General features: G+C 39.8%; 2 long non-coding RNA genes across 2 annotated transcripts; both read right to left on the reverse strand.

Moving 5' to 3' along the window:
- Positions 1–269: 269 nt before the first annotated feature.
- Positions 270–1,358, reverse strand: LOC107558679 (uncharacterized). Its single transcript, XR_001605513.1, has 3 exons — positions 1,319–1,358; positions 798–858; positions 270–679 (listed from the first exon to the last, which is right to left on the reverse strand). It is a non-coding gene; the product is annotated as an uncharacterized lncRNA (long non-coding RNA).
- Positions 1,359–8,766: 7,408 nt separating this feature from the next.
- On the reverse strand, positions 8,767–9,760 carry LOC107558677 (uncharacterized). Its single transcript, XR_001605511.1, has 3 exons — positions 9,681–9,760; positions 9,454–9,514; positions 8,767–9,326 (listed from the first exon to the last, which is right to left on the reverse strand). It is a non-coding gene; the product is annotated as an uncharacterized lncRNA (long non-coding RNA).
- Positions 9,761–19,196: the final 9,436 nt, after the last annotated feature.

Below are 19,196 nucleotides of genomic sequence, written 5' to 3' on the forward strand. Positions count from 1 at the left end.
GCTGTTGTCTTGCCAGCGGTCGATGGACTTGTTGTGCTAGCTGGAGGGAATGTGCTTGACACAACTCTGATATCTTCCTCCGAAGAGTCAGAATCACTTGATTTAGACCCGTTTGATTCAGATTTCTCATCCGACTGTGAATCCTCCCTGTCTTCTCTGCTTGAATCATTTTCCTCTGAACTGAATCTAGATCGCACAGAGTCTGATGAATCAAATCTTCTGCACTATAATATAATATTACAGTATAATACAGTATAATATTACTTTATACTGTAAGCTCCAGTGAATTGTACACCATTCAGCTTTTGTTTGTTTTGCATGAAAAGATGATTAAACAGTATTAGTGCAAGGTATTATATTGACATTATCATTATGACCCCTTCTTAGGTGTCAGATCCACAGTAACACAGTTTGTGATGTCTTGTGTCGTGGTAGTTGATGGGGTTGCTGTTGTCTTGCCAGCGGTCGATGGACTTGTTGTGCTAGCTGGAGGGAATGTGCTTGACACAACTCTGATATCTTCCTCCGAAGAGTCAGAATCACTTGATTTAGACCCGTTTGATTCAGATTTCTCATCCGACTGTGAATCCTCCCTGTCTTCTCTGCTTGAATCATTTTCCTCTGAACTGAATCTAGATCGCACAGAGTCTGATGAATCAAATCTTCTGCGCAAATGAAACTGAGGATTTAAACAGTTGATCATTTCATTAATAATAATAAACTGTATGCTGTATGTTATTAAAAGTAACACTTTTTTTTAAATCCTTAAAAAATAAACCATATTACTTAATACTTACTGCTTTTGAAAAGACTGATGCAACAAACAGCATCAGTAGCATTGCATGTAATGTCGTCATCCTGCAAAATAAATAAATAAATAAATATCCATCTATCTATCTATCTATCTATCTATCTATCTATCTATCTATCTATCTATCTATCTATCTATCTATCTATCTATCTATCTATCTATATATATATATTCTGGTTAATTCAAATAGTGTTTACCACAGATTAAAAATTGTATTTATAAGTTCTACTTGATTGTATTCATTGATTATTCAGTTACCACTAATAAAGATAAATTAAAAAGCCATAAACATAACATATAACATAACATAACATAACAACTATATAACATTAATATAACATAATCATAACATAACATAACAACATAACATAACAACAACACAACATAACATATAACATAACATAACATAACAACTATATAACATAACATATAACATAACATAACATAACAACTATATAACATCTAACATAACAAACATAACATAACATAACATAACATAGAGATTACCTTGCACAGATGTTCTTGTCCAGTTATTACAATGTCACAGTCTGTATTTACTCTGGCATCTGTGGTACTGTGTCTTAAATACTGGATGGATGTGAGTAAACCAGGGCTTGGTCAAGGGAATTTCCATGACGACGATGTGACAAGTAAACATTTATGCAACTTCCGGGTCTCTACCAAACCTTGCACAATGCCTTGCAAAATCCCTACTACAATCAGTGCATAGTAATCCACACAAGAGTTTAAATCACACAACGCCACTGTCTCACTGCATTGTTCAGACAAACCACACACTGCTATTTGTTAATTTGGTAACAGTGAAAGGCTCAGAACTTAAACATAATCTATGCATACTTATGGTGAATGTAATTTTCATCCATGTTGATCCTGGAACAACATTCCAATCAACCAATCAGAATTGAGGGATATGTTAACAGGAAATGTCAATTTTAGCCTTACAACCAGAGTTAGGTGCTTTTACACCCTTGTTATTCAACCATGATTTACCTCTGATTTTAGGGATAGATTATGGGTACACTCTTAAAAATAAAGGTGCTTCAAAAGGTTCTTCAAGCGATGCCATAGAAGAACCATTTTTGGTTCCACAAAGAACCATTCAGTCAAAGGTTCTTTAAAGAACCATTTCTTTCTTACCTTTTTATAATCTGAAGAACCTTTTTTCGCCACAAAGAAGCTTTTGTGAAACAGAAAGGTTCTTCAGATGTTAAAGGTTCTTTATGGAACCGTTTAGACAAAAAGGTTCTTCTATGGCATCGTGAAGCACCTTTATTTTTAAGAGTGTAGGGTTAGGTTTATGGATAGGGATAGGGTTAGGTCTATATTTTTGGACAATAATGTTGATCCAGGATCAACAAAAGATGTTGATCCAGGAACATGTCTTACTTGGCAAAATCACAGTGACCATATACTAATGTATAGGACTATACAGAACTGTCAGATCCACACATGTGAAATTATGGCCTGTGACTGTATTTTTATATTTTGGACATACTCCAGTGCTCTAAACACAGCTTGAGAGAACTCGATGGACCACTGGTTTTATACTTTACAGTATGCTACATACTGACAACTGAAATGCAATATAAAACAAATGCAATATAAAATCTGATGTAAATAAGCCAATTAGCGGTTAACATGTCGGTCAATGACACATAAGTGTGTCCCTGATCAAGAAAAAGAAAACATATTTTGTAAACCTAGTTCAAAACATATGTGCCAAATTCTTAGAAATGTTTCAAGAAAATATTTAACTCTTAAAATGTCATGGGTTGTAACCATCATGAACATGTCCAACCATCATGTGTGTGTGTGTGTGTGTGTGTGTAGTTTAGGTATACCCTACATTAAGGGAACAAAAAAATCCAAAATCCATGTCCTTGCTTATATAAATCATACAAATTAAGATTTTTTTTTTTGGAATCTAAAATAGCAGAATGTTTTGTGTGAGGGGTAGGTTTAAGGGAAGGGTTAGGGTAAGGATACAGAAAATACAGTTTGTACAGTATAAAAACCATTACATCTATGGAATGTTCCCATTAGACATGGAAAGCCAACATGAGTATGTGTGTGTTTTCCAAGTTTAAAAAAAATATTGAATTCATTGAAGTTGTACCACAACATTTTACAACCTGAATCTTGCTTTGTTGTAAAATGGATATACATTTATCAGATTTCAAGTAGCATGTTGACCATACGCAAAATCACAAGGGTCTATGAAATCATTTACCAAAATTGAAGACATGCTCATAGATTTTAAGGACATTTTGTTTCCCTTTGCAACTGGTTTTGTAGCGAAATCAGAGTAAACCACTGGCCTACATGACCACCGGCGTGTATCACATACTTAAAAGGAAACAACTGTGAACAGAATTTAATTGTTTATTGTTGTAAGATCATTCTGGCTGCAAACATGATGATTAATATGCAGATTTTTCTGTTCAGATTTCCTGTTTTTGATATAGCGTAACTGCTCATATGCCCAGAGCAAACAAGTTTAGCTGCTCAGACAGATATTTCACCAACCCCAAAGACGTCAGTGATGACTGAGGGTATGAAACAGTCAGAATTGTAATTTTGCAAACGGATGATATAATCTGACATCATCCTATGCCAGCCTCTACATGAATGGCAGAAGTTATAAATGCATAAAAATGAACTATAAGCTCCATTTATGATGTAAAGTTCTATAGAAACAAAATTCATGCTTACATAAGTATAAAAAGGTGCATATTTTTGGTCACTCATAATAATACATTTTACATGCAACATCATTTGGCAAATGGTGAATTTTCTTAATACACATAGTACATATATGCTATGTCTTACAGATGCTAACTATGGCAGATTAAATGCGCATTCAGTAGTTGTTGAGCTAGTGTTAGCATCTCTGTTCTTTACTTTAATAACAATATATGGTTATATGCTGCACTTTCGTCTCTGAGTTTTATGTAAATTACTCTAATACCAGTGAGTTTTAGAGAGCAGTCTACACAGTAATTATTTCTCTTATCTGAACAACATCAAAAAAGCAACTCGGGTGTCTCTACTTAGCATTTTTTCCATCACCAAATCTTCCCACCTTGTGTGTGTTGTATTGTGACTATTATGAGTACAGTGTTCATCTGATGAATTGTATACCATTCAGATGACTATTCGCAAAAACACTATTTATTTCCTAATGTGTAAAACTTTTCTCCTGAATGACCTTTAAGGAAAAATTTATTCAAATTTACAGCTCTAGGACTATTGAATGATGTCTATTTGTTTTGTTCTGTGTTTCACTTTGGGAGATGTTGACCACTCCTAGATTGCACCAATATTGCTGCTATCATCCACAGCAATTAAACGGGTTCAGACCTGCCAGCTCCTAGCACTCCATGTGCTAAAGGTGGCTCAGATACATCCGGTCTATAAAACCATACAAAAATATGTGGCAAGCCATTTGGTACAACAAAACTTAAGCCTAACGGCATTTTGGTTGACTATACTTACTGTATAAGCAAAAGATATAGCCTCTATGATCCAATGAGACAGCCACTGATAAAATAATGGCTTCCCTTTGTGAGGAGTAGCTCAGGACACAAACAGCTGGTCATATATTGCACATATATATGAAGAGCCGATACCGGACATAAGGAATTTAACTTGAGGGTGAAATGGAGGGTGAAAAGCTGCGAACTTGGATGACCACCTATACGCCAAGTCCACTACCTTGGGCACAAAAGCAGGGTTAGGGTGAAAGGAAACCTTAATGAGCCCTGGAGCGAACTGTGAACAAGACAGTCTAACAGACATAGCCTGTAGTCACTTGCAAGCTTAGCTATAAATAAAGCTATAAGCAGCACTATCTTAAGGCATCTAATGGCTCAAAAGATAGTTGGAAAATGGCTTATAAGATGATGGATAAATTCCATAAAAGAACCATCTGCCTGGACACCGGCCATTTCCGGCATGCCCTGTTCATAAAATGGCTTCTTAAAGGGTGCTGCCCTGCCGATTTTTATGCCAAAACCTACATGACAGGCTGAAATTGCTTCTATATACACATTAATGGTGGAGAAAGCCTTCCCTTTATCTACAAAATGTTAGAGAAAGCATAAAATGTCCCTCTTTGAGCTTTGAAATGGGACAATATGACTCATGCAAATCTTCAAAGACTTGCCATTTATTGCTATAAAGTGTGCAAGTAGAGAAGGCTCTTGTACTCTGTATAGTACAGTAAGTACGACTGATGGAGGCAGACCTGCTGCATTCAAATTCCACCTATCCTGTCTGGGTGAGCATAGTGCGATAATGCATTCTTAGTCAATTCACCCAAACTGAAATGTGTTTGAAAACACTGTGTGAGTGCTTGGTGGCACTGTTGACCATGATCCTGAGCTCTCTCGTCTCTCTCGTCTCTCTGAACCTGAGGAGAGATCACTGAATGGGCCTTTATGGGACCAAGAAGGCTGTATTCCCATCTTCTTCTCTTTGCGGGCAGAGAGAGAAGGGCCGGGGAATATCTGCATGTCAGGTCGCATGCTTCTTCATCTCCTTGGGTTGGAGAGGACAGTTTTTTAGCTGCTACAGCCACAAATGGATGGTTTCCCCAAGGTCCAGAGTCATCCACTCATGGTCGCTGGCCAGCTTGCTGCCCGCTGTGAGCAGGTCTTAAACCCCCAGTCCCCACTGGTCTACTTGCTGCCGCAGCTGCTGCAAAGGACCAAACAGACCCTTAGTGGGGTCATAAGACACATCTATTACTTCTGATTTCTGCATGTTGCCCAAGTCTGACAGATTTAGCCATAACGCTCTCTCACCTGACACCGCCAAGTCCATCACATGGCCATGGCCCTGAACCATGCTGCGGGAAGAGTGCAGAATCAAATCCTTCATCACACAGATTTTGTCCAAGAATGCCGGGTTCGGCGCTCCCGAGTCCAGCTGTCACCCCATCTCCACCAAAATGTCTGCTTGGTATGCTGACAGTAAAGTCACTGCATTCAGTGAGCACACGGACTGCCCAGTGTATTTATACATCCTCTGATTGACTGATGCAGTCAGCCATTCCATCTTGCTTGGCAGCAAAATCTGAGAGAAGGCAGAAACAGAGTGCCAATTCAGATGGAGGTGATAGGCCACTGAAGACTCTACTCAACCCCAACTCTCCCATCCCTTGAATCTCCAAAATGGAATACCCCTTGGAAGGGAGCTTGCTCTTAAAGGGGCTAGACCAATAGCGGGACATTTCCTTCATGCAAGCAGGTACAGAAGTCAGGAGTTGTCTCGCTGTAGACTGGCGGCGGCAACCTTTTCCCACCATAAAGGCCAACAATCACCAGAAATATGTGGCTCACCATGAATTGCATACTGGAACAATGCTGGAGCCCAAGTTATTCCGAAAGGTAGCCACTGATATCTATACAGGCTTTTGTGTGTCATGATATTCGACAGCTCTTGGGCAACAGGATTAGCCTGCATTTGCCAGCCTTACCATCCAGCAGTGGCACCGTCACTCAGTAGCCAACGGAATTAGAAGATACAGACATTATATGCAAGAATTCATCAGATTTATCCTCTTGTTTTCCTGTGTATTCCACATGATTTCTTTTTAGATTTCCTGACATAACCTTTTTTGGTTCCATGTTTAGTAGGATTTTGTTACGGGGCTGACAAGATGTGAGACATGTGGATCCATGTGCAAGCTTTATTCTGAACAGAAGATAGAGACGTGGTCATAGCAGGCAGGGTCAAACAATGGCAAACAGGTATATGGCGGGCAAAACACAAGAATAGTCCTAGGGCTAGCGTAGGTCGACGATCGGCTGACAGAATCACAGGGGCGAGACTAGAGGGATAAATCCAGGGAGACAGGCAAAGATCAGAACCGAGGAAACCGACAAGTGAAGGCAAAACAAGGAAACACGGGAAGGAAACAGGAACTAGGAAAACTAACAGGCTAAGCAATACTCGGCAGTGAATGGTAGTTTGAGTGAGTGTTATATAGTGAGTGAGTGATGTGAAACAGCTGTGTGCAATCAGTGAAAACAGCTGTGTGCAATCCGTGCTGAGTGCAATCAGTGCAATGAATGATGGGATATGTAGTCCGGGATGATAAGCAACAGTAGTGTAGTGCGAGAGTCAATGTAATGGAAAGGGGGACCTCTGATGGTAAGCAGACGGAAGTTCATGGACCGGATGCGTGACAGATTTACTTTCTCATTTACAGCCAGTCTTTTGTTTTGACATGCACATTAAATGTGCCCCTTTTTTCCCCACAGTTTCTGCAGTCTTTGTCTTTGTACCAGCATTCCTGTGCCAGATGACCACTCTTTCCACAGCGGTAGCATGCTGTTTTGCCATCCTGTTTTCTGATTTCCATTGCTCTCTAATGTGAGATACTTTCACATAAGAGTTGTTTTTGAATGTTCTCACTACACAGTCCATATACACATTTTGTTTTGTGTCATCTTCATGATGTGCAGCCACCATTTATTGTCTCTGTTTGCGCTATTCTCCCAGCTTGAAGAGCTCCGCACAAAATGTTTTGCCTGTTAGTTTATAATGAACGCATGCAATCATGTGCAGCCACTCTCAGCTGAATAACGCTACTTCTAGGACTGTCGCGGAAGATAAGAAAATGTTTATCCATTTTTGTTATATCTTCATGAGATGACTGTGTTCTGTTTTAAACACTGACACAAGCATTTTCTGCTCATTCACTTGTATACAGATTACATTTAGAGCTTATCGCGCATGTGGCATAATACAGAAAACTAGTACGAGGTGTCGTAAAGACAAAATGTGCAACACCTGGAATGCAATACACAAGACTTAAGTTGACTTGATGTCAACTACTGCTGAAATGTAATATGCTATAGGTATATTAAATTTAAATTGGGGTTTGGTAGAGTTTCTTGAAACTGCTCTCACAGTCTCAGCCTTGTCTTAAAGAAACAGCTCCTTTTTTATTTAGAAATTTCACTTGTTGATCTTTTCTAGCCAGTTACAACATAGGGATTGATGCCTTCAAGCAAGAGGATGTGAAAGGACTAAAAAGTAGCCTATAATAAAAGTGTTCCAGTAGACTTTTGCACTATATCCCTATAATGGTTTCCTTTCTGAAAGCATTCAACGGTGTAAAGAATAGAAATGCAGAAATGTCAACACTTTCTTGAAAGCAGATGTGATGTTCAATTTCACTCTTCACAAAAAAAAGCGATTGTATGTATTTGTGACAAATCTTCATTTGATGCAATGACTATGTGATACATATTGCAAACAAAACTGGAATGTAGCCTAGTGACTGCCAAGTTACTGTGTCCCAAAATGCAATGCGCTAAACTTGACCTTCCTGTGTAACAATGATAATTACACACTAATATGATAACTAGACCCCTTCTCACATAATGATGTCATGTGATAATATCTGACCAATATAATGAGGTCATGAAAGATGGATTTTTATTTTGTATTCCAAGATTATACCATGTTATAGATCGTTAGGTTAGGTTGTAACAAGCAATGAGCTTAAAATCCCAAACGGCCTTTTCAATATCATTTAGCAGTCACACCTCTTGACTCAGTGTAACCATGTGAAAACTATGCCACACATGATGTACATTTTTTAGATTAATCGAAGTTCTTTTGAAATTTTATAGAATGGTGCTGTTAATCTTATTTACTTTGATCTCATAATATTAATAATAAGAATAATAATTATTATAATAATTATAATAAATGTAAATTACGTTACTGAATTAGAAAAATAGCATATAGTAGGTTCCATGCCATTTACAATAATATAATAATAATATAATAATAATAATTCATTTGGTTGCTGAAAAAGTTGCAAAAAATGTACTGAACTCTCATTTTAATATGCTGATAAATCATATTTTATTGCTTCAGACAAAGTACTACCAGTAATAAATCCCATTGGAAAACAGTGTGTTAAAGGGTGTTAAATCATAAAACTGTTATGACAATTGCATTTGAAAGATTTTTTAAATTCTAAATAAGCCCTTAAAACCATAGTATAGTGACATATCGTTTAAAAGTAAATAATTTTAAAACTTACATCATTCAGTGTCAAGACCTTCATTATCGGCACATAAACATTACTTTATAACGTAAATTGTAATGAATTGTACACCTTTAAACATTCAACTGATGATTAACCAGAAGTACCGCACGATATTATAATAACATTACCATCACCCCTTGTTCCGGTAACACAGTTTGTGATGTCTTGTGTTGTGGTAGTTGATGGGGTTGCTGTTGTCTTGCCAGCGGTCGATGGACTTGTTGTGCTAGCTGGAGGGAATGTGCTTGACACAACTCTGATATCTTCCTCCGAAGAGTCAGAATCACTTGATTTAGACCCGTTTGATTCAGATTTCTCATCCGACTGTGAATCCTCCCTGTCTTCTCTGCTTGAATCATTTTCCTCTGAACTGAATCTAGATCGCACAGAGTCTGATGAATCAAATCTTCTGCGCGAATGAAACTGAGGATTTAAACAGTTATAATTATAATTATAAACAGATAATTTCATTAATAATAATAGTACTGCATGCTGTATGTTATTAACAGTAACAGTATTAAAAAATCCTAAAAAATAAATAGATACTTACTGGTTTTGAAAAGACTGATGCAACAAACAGCATCAGTAGCATTGCATGTAATGTCTTCATCCTGCAAAATAAAAGCATCATTCAAATAGTGTTTACCACAGATTAAAATTGTATTTATAAGTTCTACTTGATTGTATTAATTGATTATTCAGTTACCACTAATAAAGATCAATTTAAAAGTCATAAAAATAACATAACATAATATAACATAGAGATGAATGGTTTACCTTGCACAGATGTTCTTGTCCAGTTATTACAATGTCACAGTCTGTATTTACTCTGGCATCTGTGGTACTGTGTCTTAAATACTGGATGGATGTGAGTAAACCAGGGCTTGGTCAAGGGAATTCCCATGACGACGATGTGACAAGTAAACATTTATGCAACTTCCGGGTCTCTACCAAACCTTGCACAATGCCTTGCAAAATCCCTACTACAATCAGTGCATAGTAATCCACACAAGAGTTTAAATCACACAACGCCACTGTCTCACTGCATTGTTCAGACAAACCACACACTGCTATTTGTTTAGTTTGGTAACAGTGAAAGGCTCAGAACTTAAACATAATCTATGCATACTTATATACAGGATTTACTGTACTGTACTGTACTTGACAGATCTGTGACTGTATTTTTGGACACGCACCAGTGCTCTAAAAACAGCTTGAGGGAACTCGATGGACCACTGTTTTTTAAACTGGTTAGGGTTAGGGGACAGAAAATACAGTTTGCACAGTATAAAAATCTATGGAATGCCCCCAGAAAACATGGGAACCCAACATCAGTATATGTGTGTTTTCCAAGTAAAAAAAAATTCCAAATACTATGAATTGCATTATCCATTAAATTTTTAAGAAGCTGTACCACAACATTTTACGACCTGAATCTTGCCTTGTTGTAAAATGGATAAACAATTATCAGATTTTTTTTACGTATTGACTATACGCAAAGTCACAAGGGCCTATGTCATCATTTAACAAAATTAAAGACATGCTCATAGATTTTATACACAGACTTTTTTCCCCCTTTGATTTTGTTTTGCAACAAAATCAGCGTAAACCACTGGCCTACATGACCACCGGCGTGTATCACATACTTAAATGGAAACAACTGTGAAAAGAATTTCATTGTTCATTGTTGTAAGATCATTCTGGCTGCAAACATGATGATGGATACGCAGATTTTTATGTGAGAGTTCCTGTTTTTGGTATCACGTAACTGCTCACATGCCCAGAAAAAAAACAAGTTTAGCTGCTCAGACAGATATTTCACCAACCCCAAAGACGTCAGTGATGACTGAGGATATGAAACAGTCAGAATTGTAATTTTCCAAACGGACATAATCTGACATCATCCTATATACTAGCCATACATGAATGGCAAAAGTTATAAATGCATAACAATGAACTATAAGCTCCATATATAATGTAAAGTTCTATAGAAACAAAACTCGTGCTTACATAAGTATAAAAAGGCCAATCATAATAATACATTTTATATGCAACATACAGGCAAATAAAGTGGTGAATTTTATAAATACCCATAGTATGGTAAGACCAAGATTGTGCCACTGATGGCTGCCTCCGTGGCGTGCTCCGCAGTTGTTTTTATGTTTTTGTTAGTTTGTCCTGTCTTTAGTTATGTCCCTGCTATCAGTTTCACCAGAGACAAATTGCTGGACCTTCGGCAGTACATACCACCCAATATTTCACTGGTTTTCGATTATTCTGATGTTTTGCTGGACATTGTAGTCGGGGGAGCTGTGGCGCTGATCAAAACACTTCAGGACGCACAGATGGGGGAAGCAAGCTGGCGTGCACGTGAAGCTCAGACAGCGTAGATTTCGAATGGCGCTGCCTAGCATCCATCTGGTGAACCTCTGCTCTCTACCCAACAAAACGGACGAACTCCTTCTGCTCTCCCGGATAAACAAGGATTTTTCACATTCTGCTGCTCTGTGTTTCACGGAAACCTGGCTGAATGACGCCATTCTGGACAGCGCGCTACATCTGCCGGGCTTTCAGCTGTTCAGAGTGGACCGCGACGCAGAATCAACTGGGAAATCGTATGGCGGCGGCACCTTGTTTGTGTTGTATTGTGACTATTATAATTACAGTATTCATCTGATGAATTGTATACCATTCAGATGACTATTCGCAAAAACACAATTTATTTCCTAATGTGTAAACCTTTTCTCCTGAATGCACCTTTAAGGAAAAATTTATTCAAATTTACAGCTCTAGGACTATTGAACGATTATGATTATTATAATTGTTGCTGCCTTTTGCTTCCTTTTTCATTTTGCTCCCTTTCCATAATTACAAGCAAGTATGCTGTCACCTCTGTTGAAACTTCTAAACTTTGCCATACATCACATCTCCACCTGCATTGGATGATAAAGCACAGACCTGATGTGTTCAATCCCATTCACACGTAGGAAGGACTGAAACTCTACAGACACCAATTGAGAGCCAATATCATTTACAAGCTTATGAGGTAGCCCAAAACGACTGAACACAGATCTAAGCTCTTTGATGGCTTTCTCAGAGGATGTGCTATTCATAACGACCATTTGGTGTGAACATCGACAATCACTAGAAACATGTGGCTCTCCAGTGGTCACTGCAAAGTCAATTTGTATTGCCATGTTTGCCCTGGCTCCTCTGGAAAGTCCCATGAATGCAAGGGGGTTGTCTGTGGCATGCGTCTTACATTTTTGCAATCTGAACAAACCTTTGCTTCTTCTTCAATCCCTGCATCTATGCCAGGCCACCAGAAGTAGCTACGTGCCTTCTCTTTCATCCTCACTACTCCCGCTAAAATGGCGTTGACTATAACATTGAAATCTCCACAACTTCTGTCTGTCTTTTTTTTTTAATACAGGAACAATTGGCATGGGCCACTCGCTAACACTCACTTTCTTCAATACTCCAGGTGGTCTAGTTTGCACCTTAGGTTTAATCACATACGGAACAGGGCGAGCTTACTGTCGGGTTTAATGAGCAGATTTACAGTGGTCTTTCATGTTTCCCAGTTCATCTCCGAACACCTCTGCATGCTTCCTCAGGATGTTTTGCAGACTGGTAGACTCTTTCGCTACCAAGTGCAGTTCTTGCCAATTTAACTTTATTTTCTCTAGCCATGATCGGCCCATCAGAGCTTTGTGACTACTACCTTTCACAATGTACAGTGATAATTTTACCTTGTGTTTGTTCAGCTCCACATTCACATCCACAACCCCGGAAAGAGGTACAAACTCTCCTGTGTATGATTTCAGAGTCAACTTCGCTTCCATGCGACGGAGGTACGACCACTCTTCTTGGTGTTCTTTCCTTGGTAAGTTTGTTCTTTGGTTCCACATGTTTTGTTGCCCAGTTTGTCTGAGTGAAAGTTTTCGGTCACGCTTTATTTTAAGGTCCAATTCTTGCAATTAACAAATAATTAACTACGACTTTTGCTTCAATAAACTCATTTGCTGCTTAATAATAGTAAGGTAGTTGTTAAGTTTAAGTATTAGATAGGATTAGGGATGTAGAATATGGTCATGCAGAATATGTGCTTTATAAACAGCCAATATGTTGTTAGTATGCATGCTAATACCCAACTAGTTTATAGTGAGAATTGGTCCTTGTACTAAAGTGTTACTAAGTTTTCTTTTAGGTTCCAAATTTAAAGCATTCAGGTTTTTCGTACAGTATTTCTTTGGGTTGCAATAAGTGTCCTGCAGTTTATATCTATATTTCGTAAGTCATTTTAACAAGCATATATAACTGTATCACATTATATCTGTATCACACTATATTTGTTTTCCTCCAGCGAAAATGGAGCATGAAGACATATTTTAGAAAATGTTCTTTTCATTTAAAATGTTCATTTTTAAATTAAAACCTATTATTGCAGATGTTGCATTAAATTAATACAGGACAGATTAAACATACGGCCAATCTATACAATTACAGTAATATAAGATTTGAATACAGTATATTCTAAATGAATTTTAATGAATATGATCAGGGCTGCGTTTCCCAAAAGCTTCGTAAGCCTAAAAGTTTGTAAAAACGATAGTACGACTGATCTTAATATTACGGTCTGTTTCCCAAAAGCATCTTAATTTAAGTAGCACTTGGAAATCATCGTAGATCTACGAGTGCTCTGGAGTAATCGTAAAGCCCTAAGTGCATCACAAGAAGACAGATTTATGCGGTCACCTGCAGGACAATCGCCGAGATTGCACCTTTAACTTTATTCAAGTGCAATGTGATTATAATATAAAGTTTTGATTGTACTTTATTGCTGTTGTGTTTTTTTAATGAATTTATAAATGAAATAATTAAAAAGGGCATAAAAATAGAAATACACATCTAAATTAAATGATTGAGAAAAAAAAGAATAAAAGAAGTAATGTAGGAAATATGCTTCAAAGTCTGTCAATGACGTATTGGACCTGGAAATAACGTCTCTATATAGATATTATATACTATAATATATATTTTTATATAAAGTATATTATAGGCTATATTATTATGTAAAGTATTATAATATTACATTATAGTTATTATATCCGAGTTGTCTGAAACGCAGCATTAGGTTAACATTTAAAAAATAGCGTGTACTACAATTACGAGCCATTCTATAAGGTGACATTTCAGTACTTAACAAACGGATAGCGACTCCTAAGTAGCACTTAAAGGGGTCATATGATGTTGCTAAAAATATTTTACACGCCGTATTTTTTATTCCATAGTAAGGGCAATGTCACGGCTGGGTCAGGAAAGACACACCGTGTGAACGAGGGTTTGGGTCCAAATGCAGGCTTTATTTCAACTGCTGGGGAAAACAAAGTAAAAACAGAAAACAAACAGAGCTGAGACTCTGAAACACAGGCTGAGAACAGATACAGGAATCACTGAAACAAACATTAATCATCCGCGCCGAATGGCGTGGGGAAGGCGCACAAATAGCCCTCGGAAATGGCCACAGCTGTGTGTGAGTGAGTGTGTGAGTGTGTGCCCAGGTGTGTTGAGTCAAGGTGACGGAAAGGGAGTCCGGGAGGATGGGCGGCACTGGCGGGCTCCGCCGCCTCGGGGGCACTGTGGGCGGACACCGCCGCCTCTGGGACATCGTGGGCGGGCACCACCGCCTCGGGAACATCGTGAGCGGACACCGCCGCCTCGGGAACATCGTGAGCGGACCCCGCCGCCTCGGGAACATCGTGAGCGGACCCCGCCGCCTCGGGAACATCGTGAGCGGACCCCGCCGCCTCGGGAACATCGTGAGCGGACCCCGCCGCCTCGGGAACATCGTGAGCGGACCCCGCCGCCTCGGGAACATCGTGAGCGGACCCCGCCGCCTCGGGAACATCGTGAGCGGACCCCGCCGCCTCGGGAACATCGTGAGCGGACCCCGCCGCCTCGGGAACATCGTGAGCGGACCCCGCCGCCTCGGGAACATCGTGAGCGGACCCCGCCGCCTCGGGAACATCGTGAGCGGACCCCGCCGCCTCGGGAACATCGTGAGCGGACCCCGCCGCCTCGGGAACATCGTGAGCGGACCCCGCCGCCTCGGGAACATCGTGAGCGGACCCCGCCGCCTCGGGAACATCGTGAGCGGACCCCGCCGCCTCGGGAACATCGTGAGCGGACCCCGCCGCCTCGGGAACATCGTGAGCGGACCCCGCCGCCTCGGGAACATCGTGAGCGGACCCCGCCGCCTCGGGAACATCGTGAGCGGACCCCGCCGCCTCGGGAACATCGTGAGCGGACCCCGCCGCCTCGGGAACATCGTGAGCGGACCCCGCCGCCTCGGGAACATCGTGAGCGGACCCCGCCGCCTCGGGAACATCGTGAGCGGACCCCGCCGCCTCGGGAACATCGTGAGCGGACCCCGCCGCCTCGGGAACATCGTGAGCGGACCCCGCCGCCTCGGGAACATCGTGAGCGGACCCCGCCGCCTCGGGAACATCGTGAGCGGACCCCGCCGCCTCGGGAACATCGTGAGCGGACCCCGCCGCCTCGGGAACATCGTGAGCGGACACCGCCGCTTCCGGGACATCGTGCGCGGGCACCGCCGCTCTGGGGGAACTACGAGCGGACACCGCTGTCTCGGGAACTCTGCGAGCAGCCCACGCCACTCGCACCGACATCAGCGGAGGTTCCCGCACGCCGCGTGCCAGCCCGCGATGCTCCAGGAACGGGCGTGAGGTACTGGGTGCCGCAGACGAGGCCTCTGACGGAATTTGTCATTGTGTTTTCTGACTTGTTATAATGTTTCTGAATTGTTATTTTGTTTTTTAGACTTGCATGTGCGTTTGCAATTTGTTATTTTGTTTTCCGAATTGTGATTTGTTTTGCACTTCTCTGCCACCGTACGCTCGCGTGCTCTCTTATAGACCATTTTCTGTGCGCCCACAGATCGCGATAAACTGAGAGTGACAGGCTTTTAAAGATTATTAAGGGAGTTTGCAAATGTGATATTGATTTAATACAACAGTTCAATAAACAAGAAGTTAATGTTAAGTGACTTACGTTGTCTAACTATAACACTACTGCCTGATTTTGCTCTATTATGTCAACAAAATTAGTTCCAAATAAAGTAACAGCTCAGCCGCTGCGCATCTCTAAAGACAAACACAGCAGTGTTTCATTCAAAGTGCATGTTTAAATAATTTAATATTTCTATATTTAAAACATTAATCTCAACATGAATTTAATTGCACTCATGCCACCTCTGAGCCTCATTAAACGTCTGAAAATGATAGATGATGACATACTTTTAATAACATTTGAAAAATGTCATTACAAAGGTAAAAAGAAAATGTCCCTGTAAATCACTTTAAGGAGGCAAATATCAACTGGTATTAGGAAGGTTAATTTTTTATCAGAATTTGATTATTGATCAGAAGGTGCTCCTATTTTTTTAAATTAGGAGGACAAGCATTCCTAATTACAAGAAGAAGAAAAAAACTGCTCTTAACCTGTTAACTGTCACGGGCTCACCGGTGGGCCCACTTGTTACATGTTTTAAACAGTAATATCTTAGTCTGAACCTAAAATAATCTTGACAAACTATATATCGTTTGAAAGCTTAAAGACTCTAGTTTTGATATTTGGTGACTTATTTTTGAAATATTTCCCAGAGCAACTTTAATTTATTAATATGCAAGAAGAGTACTCATCAGAGTCAGAGAGTGCATTCTGACCTTTACTTTGAAATAGTGATGCACATATAAAATCATGATCTTGATTCATTTTCATGGAGACTGTTCAAAAGATAACATCCATTCTATTTTTTGAGAATAAAAGGACTAAAAGTGTTTTGAATATATAGAAAAAACAATAGATTCTTCATTTTTGATGCATCGTCAACTATAACGCAAGTCCAGGGTTCTCGTAGCATGTCTTTTATGTTTTTTTTAGGTTGAATTGAAATCAAATACTGCCATACTGTCCTTAATACTTCTGAATGTGACGTCTACTTCATAAATATTGAGAAAAGTTTGGAAAAACATGTTTCAGATCACTCAAACCATATATGGAAATGAAGGCGCCCTTAAATGGTTACTAATGGGGTTTGATGGTCATCTAGTGGAAAAGCTTGGTACTACGCCCAAATAAAATCTCACTGAAAGCTCATTTTTTGAGATATCAACCTCAAATTTGGAACATCGCCTGTTCAGAATTTTGGTTTTGATTTTGATTTTATATGTTCATAACTTTTTTGTTTTTTGTTCATCTTTATAACTTTTTTCACTTCTACATTAATCTGCCAAGTGTCTTCTTTAAAAAGAGACCAACCTTAAGTCTGTGGTCCAAAGCATTCAACATTTAAAACAGTTGAAGTTGGAAATGTCATTTTCAGGTCTATGCTCACAAAGTGGAACCGACAGTAAACAGGTTAAACTGGGTGTGTCGCAGGTATGTCTGTGGAATGGGGTTTGCCCGAGGAAACATTTTCAGTCAAAAGTTGTTGTTTTTTTTGCTTTAACCCATGGACGCACCTCTTGAGTCTGTGTAATCTGCATGCCATGTAACATGTGACATAAGAAGTTCTTGGTAACACTTTAGTATAGGGACCAGTTCTCAATATTAAAGGGTGATGCGATTTCAATTTCTCCTTTCTCTATGGAGTGTAACAAGCTCTTGGTGCATAAAGAAGATCTGTAAAGTTGCAAAGACGAAAGTCTCAAATTCAAAGAGATATTCTTTATAAAAGTTAAGAGTCAACCACGCCTACATAAAACGGCTCGTTCTAACACGCCCCCACATGTCTACGTCACGATGTGGGAAGATTTGCATAACGCCGCCCAAATGTTCACGCAAAGAAAGAAGACGTAACTTTTATTCTCGCTGTAGTATTGTTGCCGCCGCCACCATGTCGTGAAGGCGTTGTGTGTTTCGTTGTGAAAGTGCTGGTCGCTGAGGAAATACATCAATTTTGCGCTGTGGATCGCCGGATCGGCTTTCTCCGTGGACGAAGTGGAGTCCAGCCAGGGGTCATCACATGTGGTTGCTGCAAGCCCGCCGGACGCTCCTTCGTCAAATCCGCCGGACGCGCAATTCTCATGCTCCCCCGCTGCCGCTCACTCAAGCTCGCCATGTGTTTCGTTGTGAAAGTGCTGGTCGCTGAGGAAATACATCAATTTTGCGCTGTGGATCGCCGGATCGGCTTTCTCCGTGGACGAAGTGGAGTCCAGCCAGGGGTCATCACATGTGGTTGCTGCAAGCCCGCCGGACGCTCCTTCGTCAAATCCGCCGGACGCGCAATTCTCATGCTCCCCCGCTGCCGCTCACTCAAGCTCGCCATGTGTTTCGTTGTGAAAGCGAAACTACTTTGTTTGGTCTTCCAAAAGAGGACACGACTAGATGGTTTTAATGGTTTTGTCTCGTCGCACCGGCCGTCACAGGGCATCACAGTATGGTGAAGGGCGTAACATTTCCGTCACACGCTTGAGGTATTCGGCCAATCACAACGCACTGGATAGCTGGCCAATCACAGCACACCTCGCTTTTCAGACCGATGAGCTTTGTAAAAATCGATGCGTTTCAGAAAGACGGGGCATAGAGGAGAAACAATAATGTACAGTATGTGGAAAATAATGTGTTTTTTTAACCTTAAACCGCATAAACACATTTCATTACACCAAATACACAAAATAATGTTATTTTTAGTAGCATCATATGACCCCTTTAACTAGTTGCTTATTAGCATGCGTATGATCAAAATATTGGCTGTTTATTATTAATTATAAAGCACCTATTCTGCATGACCATGTTCTACATCCTTAATCCTACTCAATACCTAAACTTAACAACTACTTTACTAACTATTCATTAGCAGCAAATTAGTAGTATATTGAGGCAAAAGATGTAGTTAATGGTTTGTTAATCGTGAGAATTGGAGCTTAAAATAATGTATGACCAATTTGTTTTTTTATTCCATAGGATGATGCTGTTTATCTCACTTATTTTGATCTCACAAAAAAAGGGAATTACAATTGAATTAGAAAAATAGTATATATATATAGTAGGTTCCATGTCCTAATTTTATATTATTAATATTTAATTTGGCTTCTAAAAAAGTTACTGAACTCTCATTCATATGCCGATAAATCATATTTTCTAACTTCAGACAAAGTACTATCATATCACCAACTGGAAAATGCTCATTGAAAGGATGATTATGGCAATTGGTTGCATTTGAAAGATTCTTTATTCTGAATGAGCACTTAAAATCATAATAGGGAC

Source organism: Sinocyclocheilus grahami, unplaced genomic scaffold (genome assembly GCF_001515645.1).
Source record: "Sinocyclocheilus grahami isolate Dianchi unplaced genomic scaffold, SAMN03320097.WGS_v1.1 scaffold655.1, whole genome shotgun sequence".
In the NCBI taxonomy this organism is placed as follows: Eukaryota; Metazoa; Chordata; class Actinopteri; order Cypriniformes; family Cyprinidae; genus Sinocyclocheilus; species Sinocyclocheilus grahami.